Raw genomic sequence first — 21,319 nt, forward strand, 5'->3', positions numbered from 1 at the left:
CAGCCATAGAAACATTGCCAGATCAGACCGGTCCTGGTGCAGCCTTCTGGCCTCCCAGACGCCAGTTGCACCATCCAACCCATGCTAGCATGAAAAGCGGACGCTAAATGATGATGATGATGATATATATATACATATATATATATATATATATATATAATATATATATGTATGTAATATAGATGTATATGATAGAGGCATATCTCTGTGGTTAAGAAGTTCACTTATTTATCACATGATTTCAGGTTGAGCTCAACTGAATGACACCTCAGACAATAAGTCCAAGTTGCCCCAGCCCAAGTTGCCCAAGTGAGTGGATTTAAGTAAACACAAACTGGAAGAAGCCCAATGTATGTGTGTGTATGTGTGTGTCTGTGTATATCTATATGTGTTTTTGTCTTCTCTTAAAATCACATGATAGTCATAAAGGAGTGTCACTGTCATGCAAACAATGTCATTCATTTTTAATATTCCATGAAATGGGGAAATATCACCATGCTAGGAAACAAGTGAGGGTTGGTGGTAAGAATGTCATCCACCTATAAATAATCTACCTCGAGGAATTCTGTCTGACTCATGCAAGCATGAAAAGTGGACTTTAAAAGAATGCCAGTACACACAAACACATACATACTATGTGTGTATATATATATATATATATATATATATATATATATATATATATATATATACACACACACCCATACACACACATATATCTTTTCAATTTTGAATATGCAAATAAAGCTCCTCTTCCATTATGCTCGCAACAATCTAATGATGCTGGCCAGCAAACCACTTTTTGAGGTTGCATCAAGGTGTACTGATATAATGTAGGATTAATATAGTAATAATAACAATAATCCTTGGATGGAATTTATAAACTTTAAAAGAAAACACACACATGCGCATTAAATGTTTATAAATTCCAGCCACGGATTATTGCTATTAATACTATATATATATATATATATATACACATACACACTCATATGTATATATCTCTATCTATCTATCGTTCTCTCTCTATATATATATGTGTGTGTGTGTGTATCTATCTATCTATCTGTCTATATATATATATATAATCAAAATAACAGAATGTCAAGTAGTAATGCAGTACGACTGTTTCAAGCGGCTCCATTTAATTGAACAATGGAATCATTATATCAATTTAAATACAGTGCTATTTTCAACTGAACAAATATGGATCTTCAACAGACAAGATATATTGATATGATTTTTCTTAAATATTTTATCAGAGCAAGAAGATAGAAGAATTTCATGTCATTATTGTAGCAAAAATAGCTAAGAGAAGAACAAAACTACAATTTTTAGAGTGACATGGGACACATATGGTTGTAATTCATTTCCAATTTATCTATCTCCTTATCATCAACAAAAATCTAAGACCAGAAGACTTATTTAGAATAAAGAGCAAAGCGAGTTGACAGCTCATCACTGGCTGTTGGTTATAAATTTCATACTATCACAGCCCCCCCCCCCAGCAACCCACAAGAAAAAACAAACTTTAGAAAGAGTCAATTAGTAAATGTCTATAAAAGAGGTAGGGTAAGTTTGACATTAATTCATGATGTTGTTACCTGTTAAAGGTTCAAACACTGAAAACTTAGGATGCTACAATGAGGTCCAAGAAAATATTAGGGGTTCAGTTGGAGACTGTTTATAAACAATATTATTATGTTGTATAAAAATAAAATTTAAAAAAGAAATTTTAGAAAGAGATATCATAACCAAGTTAGCTAAAAGGAGTTTATAGATCAATTTAAACATTAAAAAGATTACTATTATGTAGAATCAACTTAATAATTCATGTTTATTTAATAAATTATAAGGTGGTCACTATAAAGACCACTCAAACCACTTACATATGGAATTTATCTGGAAAAAGTATACAAGAAAAAATGTGTACTGATATAAGTAGGTGTAATAGTATAAAAATAAGGCATACAGATACATATACAAAAATACAAAAAGGGATTTATATATATGTGCATCAGCATGGCCGCAGCTTTGAGCTGAAACTAGAGAAAAAAAATATATATGTGTGTGTATGTATATATACATACACTTACATAAAAAGTATAGCGTAATTATTTGGTGTAAATATAAGTAACTGGAAAATATCAATTTAGGAACCATTTTCAGCCACATCTTAACCTACATATATATATGTGAAGAGATGATGCAACAGACCGGGGATTAAAATTAAAAGCAAGAAAATATAAAGGTAACTTAAAAAGGGATAATAGGTATGGAAATAATGAGGACAGTTTAAGGTACTCATACCAAAGTGGTTTTGTAAGTTATAATATTACAGTGCTATTGTATGTATGATTGTATAGTTCTTAGTGGGTATAAGAGTTAGTCAAGGGAGACTTACTATCTCAATATCATTACAAATATATTTAATATGACTGATAGGGTAGAAATTCAGAGAAGGAAAATAAAAAAAAAACAATTGTAGTTTTGTTCTCTCAGCTATTCTTGCTACAATAGTAACAACATGAAATACTTCCTTCCTCTTGCTCTGCTAAAATAAGAAAAATTATATTAATATATCTTGTCTGTTAAAAATCCATATTTGTGCAGCTGAAGATAGTGCTGTAATTTAAATTGATGTAATGATTGCATTGTTCAATTAAATGGAGCTACATGAAACAGTCGTACTGCATTATTACTTGATATCTTGTTACTTATCCACCCGTGGACATATTTACAAAGTAAGAAAACAGCACAGCTCCCATGACTTCAGGAAACATTTTTTCACGCTGAGAGTTGCTGAAGCATGGAACAAACTGCTGGCATCAGTTGTTAGTTGTCGGAGCACTGCATCCTTCAAAACTTCCATGCTTCCTGAGATTCGCCAACACTACACTTGATTTTCTCCCCTCCATACACACATCAAGCATGTATCTGACTCATACATTGTTCGCTTTCCAGACATTTCTACATTACTGCAAGTACTTTATATGCACTTTCTGACAAGTTGTGGTGCACCTGAGCATTGTATACAATAATTTCATTATTATTATTATTATTATTTTTATTTTTATTTTATTAACCTTAATAAGTCCAGTATTATCCTCTGCGGATAATATTGGACTGACTTGGTGCTTCCACTTATGTACCTAATTCAGCTGTGTGTGTGTGTATTTATAATATATATATATATATATATATATATATATATATTATATATATATATATATATATATATATATATATATAATAGCCATAGTCGTGGCTGTGTGGTAAGAAGCTTGCTTCTCAACCACATGGCACCTTGGGCAAGTGTCTTCTACTATAGCCTCGGGTCAACAAAAGCCTCATCAGTATATTTGGTAGACGAAAAGCGAAAGAAGGCCATCATATATATATATGTATGTGTGTGTGTGTGTGTGTATGCGTGTTTATCCCTCCATCACGACTTGACAACCGGTGCTGGTGTGTTGACGTCCCCATGACATAGCAATTCAGCAAAAGAGCCCAATAGTCCTGGAGTCAATTTGTTCAACTAAAACACTTCAAGATGGTGCACCTGCATGGCCGCAGTCAAATGACTGAAACAAGTAAAACAATAAAAGAATATACACACACAGGTACAGGTGTGCACTTCCCAACCACCTGCTGTAGATGTTTGTCCCACTGCATGATACCTTGAATAAGTATCTCCTATAGTGCTTAGCCAATCAAAGCATGTGAGTGGATTTAGTAGATGAAAACTGAAAGAAGCCCATTGTGTATAGGTATGAGTGCATGAGTGGATGTATGTTTGTGTCACCTTGTTTTGACATCATACAATATTTGTAACAAGTTAGTTCATTCTTTTTACTGATGGATACTGTGTAGTTTCTCATAGAGACAGAGCTGGCATTTGTAAACTTTACATGAGAAGGGCAGGGCCTTTTCAAGAATCCTCCATTTGATGTTGCAGTAGTTATTTTGTTGGTCATAGTGTCACCCGATGCAGTAGGACAGGGAGATGGAGGTTTCCCTATCCCAGAAATTTAAGGAGTGCATGTCTGTGTAGTGTCTTTTTATACCATTAGACAGTGTTTATAAACTACAACCTTTAAGTGACAGGATCCTCTCAGTGGGCATTTGGTAAAATTTCAGCAGTTGTAGATGAGTTGACACACACACATACTGTTTAAAGAACCCAGATGTTTAAAGTAGCTTCCTGCATTCACAGAATGAGGATTGGTTATGTTTTCAACTTTATCTTCACCAAGCATATAACTTGATTAGATTAAGTAGGGCAAAGATTTGATTTTGATTAAGATATAACTGATCCAAGTGAATACGTTCCCTTTGTGAACATGGAGAGAGAGAGAGAGTCTTTGCTAGAATATATATAAATAGTTTGCTTCAGAATACATGTTCACAAATCAAACTTGTTCTCTTGGATCAACTATACTTTAATCAAATTCAAATCTTTGCCAAACTTTATCTAATGAAGTTACATGCTTAGTGAAGATAAAGTTGAAAGCACAACCACTCTTCACTCAGTCTTTTCAAAGCTTTGGTTGATGTGGAGCTAAAGTTGCAGATACTTGCCCCAGATGCTGTGCAGTGTATCTGTATTGCAAGACCACATAACTGAGAAGCAAGCTTCTTACCACACAGCCACAACTTTAATGTGCTCCACTAGTGTAGATTTTGATCAATGCTCAGCATTAGTTTGTGATAAAAATAGGCTTCTAAGATTATTTATGGTGTAAACCTAGAACAAACATTATGTTGGACATATTTATACTCAATGAAATTACTCAAGAGAAATATATATAAATGCAAAGTAAAGTGAGTGTGTCAAGCTAGATGTGACAGTGCTGTAAGTTAATTTCAGACAAACAAGTAAACTTCTCAAAACGATGTACGTGTGAGTGTGTAATTGTACAGGTGTGTGAACAATAAATATTTTACATCTATTTTCTGTGCTGTCATAAAACTGATTTCTTAATTTGGTTGAAGCAGTTGGGTTGGAGAGAGAGGCAAATTGGAAGTTTGACATCAGAACTTTCCCCAAAGTATTAGCAGTGTAAATGGAAAGCTTCTAGCTTGCTGCTGCTGCTGCTGCTACTACTACTACTACTACTACTACTACTACTACTACAACAATTACTACTACTACTACTACTACTACTACTACTACTACTACTACTACTACTACTACTACTACTTTAAAGTCTGTTTCTGAAAATAATAGTTGTGATGTTGATTTCTAACAAAAAAGAACATAAAGTTTAAGGATTAGGGTTTAGTTATTTGAATTGATTTCAGTACTTGACTGGTTATTTCATTCCCCCAGAGCAATGAATAACAAAGTTGAACACAGAAGAATGTTAAGGAACAAAACTTTTATATATACTTAGTCCAACACTCTATCACTTCTGCTAGAAGACCTCATATAGCATAATAAATATCATTTCTAGTGTTAGCCTGAGCTTTTAAGTTTTAGAGAATGGGGTACATTTGAGTTTATTAGCCTCAGTACTTAACTGGTGTTCATTTCATTGTCAGAAATGTGACAAGTCAGATCAACTTCCACAGCATTTAAACTCAGTAAGATCAAGGCATGTAACTCAATTCAAGATATATTGTTGACATAAAAATTTATAAACTTTTGAGAAAACATGAAATAATTCTTGCTTGGAATTGGTTCTCGAAGTACATGTAAATCTATGAATAACAGCATGTAAATTTTGGGTTGAAAATCACTTTTTGGATAGTAAAAGCCCCTGTGGGACATTTACATGTTATTATTTATAGCTTTATTTGTACTTCAAGGAGTAATTTCAAAAACGGAATTACAGCAAAGTATATCTTATGCAATGATCTGTCGAATGTACCAAAGTAATATTTTTTGTGTTTTTACAAAGCCACAGATTCGTTGGAACACTGTTGTAGTAAATGTGAATGGGGTGAAAGTGGCAAGCTTGTGGAATCATGAGAGCATTGTTTTTGTGCCTAGATCAGAAATAATAATATTAAAAATGGTTTCAAATTTTGGCATGAGGCCAGCAATTTTATGATCAATTTTACATTGATCCCAGTACATGACTGGTACTTTATTTTATTGGCCCCAGAAGGAAGAAAGTCAAAGTGAAATTTGAACACAAAATATAATAAGTCAGAAGAAATGTCACTAAGCATTTTGTTCAACACTCAAATAAGTGGTTTTGTCAGCTCACCACCTTAATATTAATAATAATCCTTTCTACTATAGGCACAAGGCCTGAAATTTCAGAGGAGTGGGCTAGTCGATTACATTGACCCCACTACTCAACTAATTTTATCGACCCCCAAAAGGATGAAAAGCAAAGTCGACCCCAGCAGAATTTGAACTCAGAACATAAAGACGCAAAAAATGCTGCTAAGCATTTTGCCCAGTGTGCTAATGATTCTGCCAGCTTGCCACCTTAATAATGATATTGGTTTAAAATTTCAGCACTTGGCCAGCAATTTCAGCAGAGAGAGTAAGCCAATGACATTGACTGGTACTTATTTTATCAACCCTGAAAGGGTGAAAAGCAAAGTCAACCTCAGTGGAATTTGAACTCAGAACATAAAGACATTTTGCTCAGCACGGTAACAATTCTGCCAGCTTGCTGCCTTAATAATCTCCTAATATAATAATGAGCGTAGAGTTTTTATATATTTGTCTAGAATCACATCGGACGCAGAGGAGAGAAAATAGTAATTCAGCGAAGGAGAAGTAGTGAGAGTAATAGCCCTGGCTGAGAGGGAGTGAGAGAAAGTAATAACAATGAGAGAAAGGAAGGGGTGATAGATGAATAAGGAAGAAAGAGGGAAAAAAAATCAGCATTTCAATTCTATGTGTGTATGTGTGTGTGTACAAGGGAAGTATGTGAATGTTTGTAGTGTGATTATTATGTACCTTATTTATTTATAAAATACTACAGTTAGTGGTCATTATTGATGACACGTTGTCAGCTCAAAATAATAATAAAGCACAAGGCCAGCAGTTTTTATGTAATGAAATTTGTCAATAAAATCAGTCTCTATACTTGACTGGCACTTTATTTTATCGTCTTCAAAAAGATGAAAGGCAAAGTTAACCTCAGCATGATTTGAACTCAGAACATAAAGAGTCCTAACTAAATATTGCTGGGCATTCATTCTGTCCAACATTCCAACAATTTTCCATCACCCTTAATAATGATAATAATCCTTTCTACTATAGGGACAAGGCCTGGTAAGAGTTCCAGTTTGATTAAATTGGCCCCAGTTATCAACTAGCACTTATTTCATTGACCCTAAAAGGATGAAAGGCAAAGGTGACCTCAGCAGAATTTGTACTCAGAACATAAAGACAGATGGAATGCCGCTAAGCATTTTGCCTAATGCAGCAACAATTCTGCCAGTTCACCGCCTTATATTAATAATGATGATGATGGTAACAACAACAATCACAACAACAGCAGTAGTAATTATATAATTGCTTTAATCATATTCTGCTTAAAAAATTGCTGACTTTCCTTATTCTAAGATATCAGTGAAATAGCTACCTAATGAAACTTTCTAAATCTTTCTCCACTTTGTGTCTGTAATCAAATGGTCTAGACCCTAATTTTTTCTGTATTTCTTTCCTCCCTATTGTTCAAGATTGACAACTTCTTTTGTCTGTCTCCATTCTCCCTACCCACCCACCTTGTAAGCTTTTAGATAATTATTTAGGGGTTCCTATTATTCATCTGGTCTCTTTGGATCTATCCTCTCCACACTCAAATATTATGCTTGGTTGTCACTAACCCAGAGGCTCGAAGTCAAACACCTCCTACTGCATGTAAAACAAAATGAGGCTGCTGAGCAGATCTCTTGTTGTAGTTGTTGTTGTTGTTGTTGTTGTTGTTTTTGCCTCATATCAATCCTGAGTGAGCAAACCTATGATCCAATCCATTAAAACTATGACTCTCTTCTATTGTAAGAATAGGTCTTCATACATAAATGCATGTATGCATGGTTATACACATAGGGTGGTGTTTATTTCTGTAACAGCCGCAGCAGGCACTGGCACCCTTTGCACCCATTAGGACAAGTAGGTTCCACTCACTACAGATTAAATACTCAGATAATGCCAACAATTGTTTTCGCTATGTGTTGTGTGAATTGTTCTATATGTTGCAATGTTAGGTGATTGTTGTGGATGGCAGTTGTGTAGAATGTCAGTTGTGTCAGTTGTTATTGTTATAGTATTGTTATAGTATTTGGTGTCAACTATGTAAGAGCTAGTGTTGCATATACAATTTGTTGTTTAGTTCAAGCCATCCCTAAATAAAGACCTATGATCAAAGGTCTTCCAGCCATGACCCTCCTTTCTTTTTTTTTAGACATAGTGTGTATATAAGAGCACATTTTTTCCAGTGTGTGGTTTAAGCAAGATTTACCTGCTAATTCTAGCTGAGAAAGTGACTGCATAAGGACTCTAATTTATTGAGTTGTGAGCATGTAGAATATGTTTTACCTAAGTTGTGTTGTTGGATGGTGCTTTTATGAAGTATGTATTGTATGTTTTGTGTTCTTTCATTGAGTGGTGGTGTTTGTATGAAGAATGGCATTGGATGATGATTGTATGGAGCAGGTCCTATGTAAGTTGTATTATTTTATTAGGTTGTATGAACTGTGTTTTGTATTTTTATGCAGAGATTAAGCTGTTTGAGTTGTGCTATTGAATTGGCTGTGTCTGGCATAGGACGATGTGGGTTGTACCTAGCAGGACTATTTTTGGTACTGTTCCATAACTCACATCCTGTTTATCTTTGCTTCAAGATCCTTGAACTTTACAAGGTTCTCAGCCTACTTCCGGGCAATATTTTAATCAGAAGGGATTGCTATGTCTCTCAGATTATAAAAATTTTTATTCCTGTCCTTGATAATTATGTATGGAAAGTTTCTTTTGACCTCCTTGTCAGTCTAGACAGGCTTATCTCAGACTGAGGCTAGTTCATCAACATGTAATGTATTTAGTATTTAAACTACTTCTTTTCTGTTTTCATGTCAAAGTGTTATTTGTGATTAGGCATTCTCCACACACAGAATCAGATCTTCCATTTCAGTTATTAGCCCAAAACTTTGAGCTATTATAGGCTTTTACTCTTGCTTATTACCTGAAGTGTCATGCAGAACAGTGACCAAAGAGTAGCTTTTCTCACCATTTTTTTTTATTTAATGTATTTTGGGATTGTGTTTTAATTTTGTCTTCTGTTTTTTGTTAACTATTTCTGTTTTGTTCTTGTTTCTGCTTTGTTCTTTATTGTTTCCTTGTGCATAGAGAAAAGTGTTTTGACTTTTTGTGTTCCTTTGCTCTTTTATTCTTTTATTGGCTTCTGCAGTTGGACTGTGGCCATGTTGGGCCACTGTCTTGAAAAGTTTAGTTGATCAGATCTCTTGATATTGTTGTATGTATCATCATAACAAAATTTGGCTACAGAGTGGAGAGATGATGATCCCAAAATGAACTTGTTGTGAATACTAGTCAGTTGAAACAGTGGGTGAGACCTCACATCAGTGAGACGGGGTACAGTGCACTGTAAAGCCATCGAGAGAAAGACCCCCAAACAAGGCACATTATCTCCTGATGCTCCAGTATGCAGAGATTTTTGACTGCACTTGCACTCACAAGCTGTTGCCAAGTCTCTTAATCTGTCAAGTTGTTTGTGAGTGTTGGCATCTTTCAAAAAAGGAATGCAAATTATAGGGATGTGGAAATATATAGTTGTCAGAATTGTTAGTTCAATGGAAAAAATGCTTCAGAGTATTTGTTCCAGTTCTGAGTCCAAATCTCACTGAAGTTAATTTTCCCCTCCATCCATTTGGTGTTGATAAAATAAAGTACAGTCAAGTACTGGGATTAATCACATTGACTAACTTCCTCCCTACCAAATTACTGGCCTGTGCCTAAGTCAGAAACAATTATCCTATGATAAATATAGTTTTCAAAGATGTTCTCACCTAAAATTGCACCTTCAGCACTATCTTAATTGACCTTACTCCTTCTCAAGAATCAGATACTTAAGAAAAATATAGAATCTCCAAAGAAATTATGTATTTCTATAAACTTCTAGCCAGCTTATAATTTTCAAAATAACTTAGAATTTCCACAGGTACTGCCAGTCATTATTATTACTATATTGACATGGGATTTAGGAGAGTTTTAGAATTCACTGCCTTAGTAACCTTGAGGTTTGGGGGTTTAGAGTAAATAAAAATTTACCATTTCATTTTTTTTGTCTTCTTTCTAATTTAACATTTCATGATTTTTAAAATTTTCTTGCTGAATTTTTTAACTAAATCATATTTTAAATTTTATCACAAACCTGTCTTCTATTTTCTTATACACACATGTGAACATAATCACGCACGCACACACAAACACACAAACACACACACACACACACACACACAACACACACACACACAACACACACACACAACACACACACACATACACATATTTCACTGCTCACACATAACTGCTATTTGTTGCTATGTTGAATTAACTTAGTCTTGTCATTATGCAGTAATTGTAGTCAAATCTAGTTCACATATCTATTTGCTAAGCTACCATCATTGATAACCAGATGTGCAGCTGAATAGAGAGTGGGATGTGGAATGGTATCAGGAAGGCAGGGGGTCATAAAAGTGCTTTTTATGATTTTTAGTGCCAGGAATGCATCTCTGCTAAACATAGCCAATGTAAAAGTAGTATTTACTAGAACCTCTAGCCTCCAGCTTGCTTGTTAAAAATACTACTTTATACTGATTAGTTTTCTTCAATTTTCAAAGTAAGTTGTAAACAGTAAACACTTCAACTATATGTTTGAACAAAGATAGAAGAATAAATGCCAAAAATTATGAATTAGCAAATATTTTGACAAAATATTTCAACAAAGAAAATAGATTATCTGTGAAAACTGTGTATAGAAACAAAATTGAAATCATAAATCATCTATTGAGGATAAATAATAGGTTTGTGGAGCAGTAAAGATTTTAATCATAAGTTGAAACAAAATGATAACTTTTCCTGATCTTAAATAATACTCATTGTTCAGCATAATTTCTATGGTCATCACTATCTATTGGTTTTCTTGTTTTATTTATTTATTTGTCCAGTCTTCATCAAGAACAACTTTTATATCATTCCTTTTCAAATTAACCTGTTTTTTTTTGTGTGTGGGGGGGGGGGGTTGTGATGTACTCTATCTTCTTATAATTGGTATAGGAAATTAACTAACCTTCTTTCTTCAGCTCCCTTTGCTAGATATATCTGATATCTAGCTCTCTGCCTAACCTTTCTATATAGTTTTCTTCTTTTCTTGTTTTAGTTCTTTTTTTTTTTAAATCACATCAAAGCATGTAGTTTATCTCTTGTAGTCTTAGCTATTACATTACTCCATCATTCTTAACTTAATCTTTGCTTCCAGTAGTCCAGCAGTCCTCACTGCTATGAGAGTTCTTTATCTGTATCTCTTATTGGATATAAATATTTACTACTGATATTTCCTAATTTTTTTTTTCTAATTTTGTCTTTTCTTTGTACCATCATTTCTTTCCTCTATGTTTACCAACTATTATACTGGAAATTCATTCTTCCCAAGGGATAGACTTTTTGTTTAAAGCATTGAAAGAACTGATATCTTTTGATCTGAGAGAGTTTTACCTCATAAGACAAAATAATGTAGGATCACTAAGATTATAATGATGCACATATGTATGTACAAGCATGTTATGATCCTCAATAATATTTTAATGTCCATTTTACATTTTTACATTTTGCTAGAGGTTGGACAAGTCTGCTGTATAGTATATAATCAATTCTGTTGAACTTTTGTCATCCAGTCTGTAAAACCCAACATTCTGAGATCTGACCTGATCATTTCCTACATTTCCTCAATTTATTTTTCATTGGCATTTTCTTTATTTCCCATATATTTTATATGCTTGTACAAGGGCCTTCTTCTCTCCTGCACACCTTACCTTTTTGTCTTCAATACATTACTATTTTCGTTCCCTCAGTTCATTTATGCTCTACATTTCATACAAATGATCATTATACTTCTCTTCAGCTTCTGTTATCCTTGGTAAAACAGCTATATTCAATGCTTATGTTTCACTACCATACCTCTTATGCACTCAGGTATGTTTATGCCTTACAGTCAACAGCTTCCTAAATTCTGTTTTTCTCTTCCTTACTTTATAATCAATTCCTGTACTAATCATATTATCGATGTGACAAACTATCAAGTATGTTTATGATCTATCTCAGCAGTTTATCAACTTCATTTCATGATTGCTCTTACTGCTAACTACCTCTATGCACTTATCATATACGAAGTCCTGCAACTATCATTTCTAAAGTCCTCATTCCCTGTCGGTCTACCACCTTTTCCTCCACAACTTTTCTGTATCCACGAATAAATAGTTGAATATATTATTGCATAATACAGCAATACTCATAAGATTGAATTCAAACAAAACAATTATAAATTTATGTAATAAATTATGTAATAAAAGGACTTGTTTACTGATGATATATATATATTTATTTTATTTTATTCACCTATCCTGAAATCTACACTTTGTAAATATTATAGACAGTATTTTTAATATAAATTACATGTCTGAATAGCTAAGAGCAGATTTCTTTGCTCAGCTGGGTCTTATTATATGCATACACTGTAAGAATATCATGTGGCCGGCACTTATGCACCAAGTCTGATATTTACTTAATATTGTTGAGTATGCATGTTACTCAGACCTAACATGGTGCCTCAGTTTAAGTACCTAATTCAACTGAATCTTAATTGTGCATAACTTTCTCTCTTTCGCACGCTGCCTCTGCTACTGAAAAGTCTTGCTTCCCTACGCTGCCACACAACATCTTTCGTCTAGCCAAAAAAAGGCCTTTTTCGTCTGTTTGGTTTTTCTCATTTGTCCTCTTGGTTGTTTGATTTCCCATATTGTATTCCCTTTTTATTTCTTGTCTTGTATTTTTTTGTACATGTATTTTTATCTTGTATTTTATTGTGTAGTTTTATTGTTACGTCCTGTTTGTGTCCTTACCCGTTTTACCCCGCTGCTTGGAATTTTGTTTTAATTCTCTCGCAGGAAGGCCTAGTTAACGAGTGTCCTGTCTTGCCTTCGAAACACGCCTGAGTTAACTAGCGACAGCTAATGACAGTGGATTTTTCCTTGTGTAGCTTGTCCTGTACTTGTTTTCTTGTTGTAAAAAATTTTTGGATTTTTCCTTGTGTAGCCTGTCCTGTACTTGTTAAATTTTTGTTTTTCCCATTTCTACGTCTTGTTGTGGCGTCCTGTACTTACGTATATTTATTTATATATGCATGTATATATACATGTAGATGTAGGTTCGTACATATATGTTTGTATGTATGCATATATTTTTAATTATCACATTATTGTCTGACAGCGCCCTGCGTCAGGTTCGTTTCGATTTGTCGGTTCGTTCCATTTCTTATCCTCCCAGTATTGTTTTATATATATATATATACATGTACACACATTCTTGTCTCCATTCAATTTTTATATATATATATATATAATAAAATATTAGGGAATAAATCCAAACTTACAGGGAAAAATCAGATTTAGGATTAAATCCAATTTTATAGTATAAATATAAATCACACACACACACGCACACATGTATATGTATATATATTTATATATATATATATATTATATATATATATATATATATACATGTGTGCGTGTGTGTGTGATTATGTGTGACTGTATGAGCATGTACATGCACATATATGTTTGTGTGTGTATGTGCATGCACATATATATGCTTGTGTGAGTGTGTACATATGTAGACATTATGAACGCAGGAGCTTTTATGTCTGTGTATTGTGAGACTATGGTTGTATGGTTTTTTATTCTTTTTTTCTACCTATTAAAGTAACTTCCCTTTTATTCAGTGATTTTTTTTTCATAGCATCTATTGCCATTAATAGCAAACAAGAGTGCATTGTAGCTCTTTGCTCCAACATTCGAAACTCCGAGTACTATAATGACAACTTACTGATTGTCTTAAATTATATATATACACACACACACATATATGTGTGTATGTATGTATGTATGTATGTATATATATATATAATATATATATATATATATATATATATATATACATATGCATGTATGTATTATATATATATATATAAAAGGGCAGTGTAGTATGATGTGGACCACCAACCTTAGGATAAGCTAATGTGCGGAATATGAGCCAAATAATAGAAATATACATAAATGGTAGTGTCCCAGCATGGCCATAACCTCTTGCTGAAACAATATAGATAGATAGATAGATATGTTTCTTTATTAGCCACATAGGGGACAAAATACAATGTAGAGCTTTTTTTGGGTGGGAAACAAAGTGGTGGGAAACAAAATTTCAATCAAAAGAGATTGTGAAAAAAATTGCTGATCAATAGGGATCATGTATCACAGAGATGTCATAAATGTAAAAGGGAAAAAGGATTAAGTTTATCCATGGAAAGAAAAGCCTATAGAAAAGACCACAGTAACCTCGGGCAATAATATCGTGCAAAAAAAGCACATTACAGTAAGTGACTCTTTTTTTCTTTATTTTTTTGGTTTGCGCCTTGTCAACCAGTTTCTTGATGACAAGTGCCAACCTTTTGGCTAACACCTTGGCCAAAATTTTAAAATCTGCATTGAACAGAGTGATGGTCCTAAAGTTTTCTGGTTAGGCAGTAGTAGATGACAGACGCGATGTATGCATTCGCCACTTCCGCCCAGCCTTTTAGGGACAGCTTCCTCTCGGCCCATTGCTGGGCAAGAGTGGCCACCCTAATCATTATCTCATCCCAGTTCTTCTCCATTTGGAGCTCCAGACCAAACCAGACCCCTAGCAGCTTGACCAACCATCAGTCCAGCATCCTATAACAGAAGCACTGTTTGACAGCATGGGCTGGCTTCTCCAGGTGTTGATCCACAAGCCCACTGACTTTTCCCGGTTGAATTTTGCTCCTGTTACTGCTTTGTGGTCTTTTAGTGTCTCGCCGACCAGCTCGATGTGGTTGTGGCTAGACACTATGATGGTGACATCGTCTGTGTATGCAGACACACTCGTCCCACATCCCAATTCTCATGGGATGCCCCTCAGCATTGCCAGCTTCCACAGTAGTGGATTCTGATGGATCGAACGTGCAATGTTGAAAGCTCTCAATAGATGCCCATTCATGCGAATTACCGAACAGATGCCTCTATACAAAGCAGCTATCCAATCATGGAAGACGGGACTGAAACCAGCCGCTATGAGGACAGCCTCCAAGTATCGATGGTCTACCCTATCGAAAGCTTTGGATTGATCCAAATTGATCAAGGTCCCACCCGTGCCAGGTTCCTTAACTACCCTGGAGATGGAGGTTGTCATGGATGCTCCAACCTGGCACAGTGCACGTTTGTGCCTTGTTGATCAGTTTCTTTATGACAAGCACCAACATCTTGGCTAACACCTTGGCCAAAATCTTTAAAATCTGCATTAAGCAGAGTGATGGACCTAAAGTCATGGCACCTTTGCAACACTCTACCTCTCTCACCAAGAGCTGTGGCAGGTTGTGCAGCTAAGCACTGAGGTCCACACTGCGTTCTTACTCGCCACTTGCCCCAAACAGTTCAGCAAAATGCTGCTAATAGGCCTCACACATTTTACTGGGCTCAAGTAATTTGCACCCCTGTTCATCTACCAGAGACCAAATGATAGCTTTGTTGCCCAGTTGCACCTCTGCCACCCAGGCCTCTCGCATGGCTCCAACACCTTTGTTCCTTAGAGCATGTATCCTAGCCCTGACAACACACCCTTCATGTTTGGCGTTGAAGTGCTGGTTGAGGGCCAACCTCGCCACCAATACGCATCGGATGCTATGTCACTTCTAATCACCTTTTCTAGCTTCTTAACTAGGTCACCCTCTACTCTGTTTTTGTCTATCGCTAGTGATTTGCTATACCTAATCACTTCTGCTTTTATTGGTCTCTTGAGGGCAAACCACTATTTGTTGTTGATTATGGCTCCCATCAAAGCCCTCTTCACTAGCGTGCTAATCTGGTCTCTGAAAACCTGTCTCGACAGGAGAGAGGCATTCAGTTTCCAGTAACCATGACCCTGCCCATGTAGCTTATCCTCACTGCTTTCGCCTTTCGATGAAATTTCTGAGGAATCGGAAGGGGGTAAGGGCATATTGTAAGTGTCTATGTATGTTTGTAAGTGGTTGTGTTGTTGTTTTCGTTAGCGTTGGTTGTTGATTGTTTGTGTGAGGTGTATGTGATATAGGGGAGGGGGAATCAGCTTTAGTATCTTCTTTTAGTTCTTGCTGTTGTTGGTGGTGGTGTTTTTTCAGGTGCTGGTTTATTTTCGATTGTTAGTGTTGATGGGTTTGGTTGGTATGTTTCTTTTGTCATCTTCTGTGTTGATGGTGGTGTGGGTAGTAAGGCTTTTTCCTCAGATTTTGGTGGTAGTTGTTTTTTTTGTGGCAGTTGGACAATCGTTTTTTAAATGTGTCTCGCTGTTGCACAGATAACAGTGTGGCCACCTGCCCTCCACCACAATGTACAACTTGTGTCCTGTCAATTCAATGGATATTGGTATTTTATTTATGGATAGCTGATCAATTTGCAGGAGGATTTCAAGTGTCTTTTTGACCCACTTTTGCTGTTCTAAGACAGCAATTTCTAAAATGTTAGGTTCCTCCATTTCAAAGCAGAGGGCAGATAATAGCCATTGTGTCTCTACTTCTGGAGGCACATTTTTAATTGTGACTCTTGTCACTCTCTGGCCAAGATAAGTTGGTATCATCACTAACTCATCCATGTGGGGAGTCAGTGTTGAGAACTGTTTGGCTAGATTTTCATTGTGGAATCGCACTTGAACTGTGCCAAATTTATGCCACCAATTAACATATTCCTTGTGTGTCCATACAGGGTGAAGGCATTTTTCAATTTTTTGTTTTGGTGCATTTTCAAGTTTCTTTGTTTTTGTACTTAATATTTTGTAAATGATTGTTCTTTTTTGGGGTTTGTTCTATGATGATTTTAGGTATGTGTAAGTGTAAGTTTTGTCCTTCTTCGCTAAGAAATCATTGATTTGTTGGGCAGTGAATGTTACGATAGTTTTCTTTTGTTTTATCACTTCAGCGAAATTTGTCTTGTCTTTGGTTGTGGTGGTGGTGGTGGTAGTGTCGGTAGCAGAGGTGTTAGTTGTAGCAGTTGAAGTTGCAGAAGTGGTGTTGGTGTTGGCAGTACTGTCTTCCGTGGAGGTCATGGTGGACTGCTTTGTGATGATTTTGTTGTTGTTGGTAGTGGTGGTGGTGGTGGTGACAGGGCTGTTAACGATCGTGGTTGCAGTATCAATGACGTTGATAGCGTTCACTTTCACGTCTCAGATTTGCCTTTGATATATTTGTATTTTTCATGTCTGTAGTTGTATTCAAGTGTGTGTGTGCAGAAGTTATTCTTTTTTTCTCCTAGTGTTTCAAGACTAGAGAAATGCTGGTCCATGAACGAATTTAACCAGCATTCCACTATGAAATTTTTTTGACATTTTTCAAAGTCAAGAAGAAAAATAGAAATTTAAATAGGGTTGAAACTGCCTCTAGGGGCCAATTCCTCCCTTGAAAACACACTCAAATGAAAGTTGGGTGCTTCACACACCTTGTGTGCAAAAATTAAAACAAAATGTGTGCAATAAAAGGTTGAAAAAGTGATTACCTGCAGAGCCGATGCAACAACACATCAGTCGATAGATAGGTAGGTAGGTAGGTAGGTAGGTAGGTAGGTAGGTAGTTAGGTAGGTAGGTAGGTAGGTAGGCAGGTAGGTAGCAGGCAGGCAAAGATAAGGAAGACTAAGTGATGTACAGCATATAGTTAATGTACAAATATGTTATGACATTTAGATATACTCAAAGATACATTCACTGTATACAAATATTCCATTCTCTATTGGAGTGGATAGGTACTTTCTTTCATGTAGTGCCTGTTTTAATTCCAGACATTTTGATTATAAAGAATAACACAAACATAAAAACTGAAATCCACTAGAAACCAGCATAGTCTAAACAGTACCTAGTAATTACTTCATGCCACCCAAAGCATACCAAAACAAATATGCCATTCAACCTAGCTAAAAAAACCTGAACAGTTGTCTCCACTCTGGAAATTCCTGGAATTAAAACAAACACTACTTGAAAGAATAGACCAAGCTACTCTATTAAAGAATGGAAAAGGATGCACCAAAGCAGTAGACATTGAAGAATTACAAAAAGTCAAAAACAGTTCAGATACACTCTAACTTTAACTATAACTCACAACCAAAGAAATGCAAAAACATTCAATATTATCCATCAGAACATTGAGCCATGGTATAAAAAGAAAAAGCACTTGAATCACACAAAATAATTAAATGTAGAAGACAACTAAAATACCCTACCAAAAAAACTACTTACTGATGCAAAACTGCCAACTACAAACTCAACTCCAACAGTTAAAAAGTGCAGCTGCTCTAATTGCAGAACTTGTGACAACCTTTTACTTTACTTGTTCTTCAAAACAGTTAATATATGCCATCAAATTCATTGGATGCTGTGAAGGTTATATTGGACAAACCAAACACACCTTAAGAATGAGATTAATGATTCATTGACAACAAATACAAAATCCCAGGACTAGACAAATCCCACTCAATGAACATTTGGACACATATGCAAAAGTGAAACCTCAACTGTTACCTTTGGAACCAATGTAAGAGGTATAACCTCATCCCACCTGGAACCCTACCTGCAGGGTCATTCTGAATATATTTTTTTGTTTACAAAACTAACTGACCATGTTTTCCTCCCTCTAGTTGTAGAGAGGTTATGTGCCACCATCCATTTGAGTTTGATGGGCTGTCTATACAGCTAAATGCTTTATAGGTGTGAAACTAGTGGTTACTCTCTGACCTGCAATAACAATCAACCTTCTAAAATATACACACACATATATTCTGTTATTCTTTTATGTGTTTCAGCATGAAGGCTGTGGTCATGCTGGGGCACCACTAGTATCATCACCTCTTCAATGGCTGTTTATATGTGTTTCACCTTTGGTGAATGAAGGAGTTTGATATTATTGTCCTTGTTTGAGTTTCTTGCCTAGATGCAGGCTTATCTGGAATCTTGAGCAGCAGAACATCAAGTTGCTTCTTGAAAACATCTACCCAACACCTTGTAGATTTCTCACATTTTTGGCAAGATATTAAATAGGTGTGGGCCTTTGAATTTCAAGCTATTGCAGTACCTGGTTCTTGCTCTAGGTGGGATGACTGGGACCTTTGAAACAGTGCAATAGCTTCATGTTTAAGGGTTTCTATGTTTCATTGATGCACTCTGAACTACTTTGAGTTTCACTGTTATATTGAAGCTGTTAGAGTGACCTTTGTTGAAAGCAGTAGTCCAGATAGCTGAGGACAAATCCCTTCCATAGGATCAGCATAGTTTCCTGGGCTCTTGTTCTGAAAGTTCTCGGAATCCATCCAGTCATTCTCCTGCACATTGCCACCATCTTGATGAGATGTACATGAAACAATGCATCATTACTCATATTAATCCCCAGGTCCTGCACTGTATTTGACTCTGAGATTGCTGTTCCTTTTGGTACAAAGTATTATTATTGTGGTCTGTTAGCACAAGCTGGCTGATAGCAGAGAGCTTGGAATTTTCTTGCATTAGATTGCATGTTGTTTTCTTCAATCCATTTGTTTATGGCATCTAGGTCTTTCTGTAGATTATATATCTTCTGTAGAAGATATGTGTACTCTTACACACACACACATATGTATATATTTCTATGTATATGTGTGTATATATACACATATGTATATTGCCTTCGAAACACGCTTGAGTCTACTAGTGACAGCTGATGATTGGAGATTTTTCCTTGTGTAGCATGTCCTGTACTCTGTTTTTCTGTTGTAAAAAAATGTTTTTCCCGTTTTCGTTTCTCGTCCAGTTCCACGTCACTGTTTTTCTGTTGTAAAAAAATGGCTTTCCCGTTTTCGTTTCTCGTTGAGTTCTACGTCTAGTTGTGGTGTCCTGTACTCACGTATATATATTTATATATGCATGTATATATACATGTAGATGTAGGTACGTACATATATGTTTGTATGTATGCATATATTTTATTTATTACACTATTGTCTGACAGCGCTTTGCGTCGGGTTCGTTTCGATTCGTCGCTTCGTTCCGTTTCTTATCCTCCCAGTATTGTTTTATATATATATATATATATATATACATACATATGTGTGCGCATGTACACACACCCATACACAAATAAACGTAGTGCTCCAGCATGGGATTGATAATGATGGCTGAAATTAAAATATAAAGATTATTTCATTTATAATAATATTGATTTTTACCTTTCTGTCAGAATTTTTTGCTATATTTTTCACTTTTTGCCTTTCCAGTTATTTAATGTTTGAGTTTTATGCTACATCTATTTATCTTAAGGAGGTGTCAGATTTTTAAATAGGTTTTGATTCTTATCTGCTTTTTAATTTTACTTTCATTGATTTGCATATTCACACACACACACACACACACACACACAAACTCGCATTCACATAGCTCATGCAAATATGAATGTGTATGTGCAAAGAATGCAAATATGAATGTGCATTTATATGAATAGGTGGCTCTCTCTCTCTCTCTCTCTCTCTCTCTCTCTCTCTGTTATGTACATATATATATATGAATATATATGCAAATATGTATAAAAATACAAAACTTGCACACACAACACACACACATATGCACATTCATACAAAAGGGGAAGATGTGAGAAAAAAAGAGGGCATTTCATATTAGTTACTTGATATCCACTCTACTATCATATGTGATTGCAAAAGTTAGTTGGAATGCATTATGTATGACTGAATTTTGCAGCTGCTGCTGCTGCTGATGATATTAGGCTGATATTTTTATTTGTATAAAATTACTTTATATATAACATAATTATATATAATTTATAATAATTTTTTTACCTATCCAATATCAGCAACCTATATATTTACACACACACACACACATGTACATATAAAGGTCAGCTAAAAAGTTCATGGAATAACCAAGATGCTTCCATGGAAGTATCCAAATGAAGTTTATTTTTCAACACAGTTTCCTTTGCAGTCCACACGCTTCTTCCATCAGTGTTGCAATGCCTGGATCCCATTGGTGTAGAAGCT

At 35.3% G+C, this 21,319-nt stretch overlaps 1 protein-coding gene and 1 long non-coding RNA gene across 9 annotated transcripts in view; one reads left to right on the plus strand and one right to left on the minus strand.

The window, feature by feature from the left end:
* LOC115217405 (DNA repair protein XRCC3-like) overlaps positions 1-21,319 on the plus strand; it is a 215,100-nt gene that overhangs the window by 157,445 nt on the left and 36,336 nt on the right. The gene's annotated exons all lie outside the window — the stretch shown is intronic.
* On the minus strand, positions 817-19,665 carry LOC118765456. Its single transcript, XR_005001321.1, has 3 exons — positions 19,655-19,665; positions 9,262-9,266; positions 817-884 (listed from the first exon to the last, which is right to left on the minus strand). It is a non-coding gene; the product is annotated as an uncharacterized LOC118765456 (long non-coding RNA).

The sequence above is a fragment of the Octopus sinensis genome, linkage group LG11 (genome assembly GCF_006345805.1).
Source record: "Octopus sinensis linkage group LG11, ASM634580v1, whole genome shotgun sequence".
NCBI classification, from domain to species: Eukaryota; Metazoa; Mollusca; class Cephalopoda; order Octopoda; family Octopodidae; genus Octopus; species Octopus sinensis.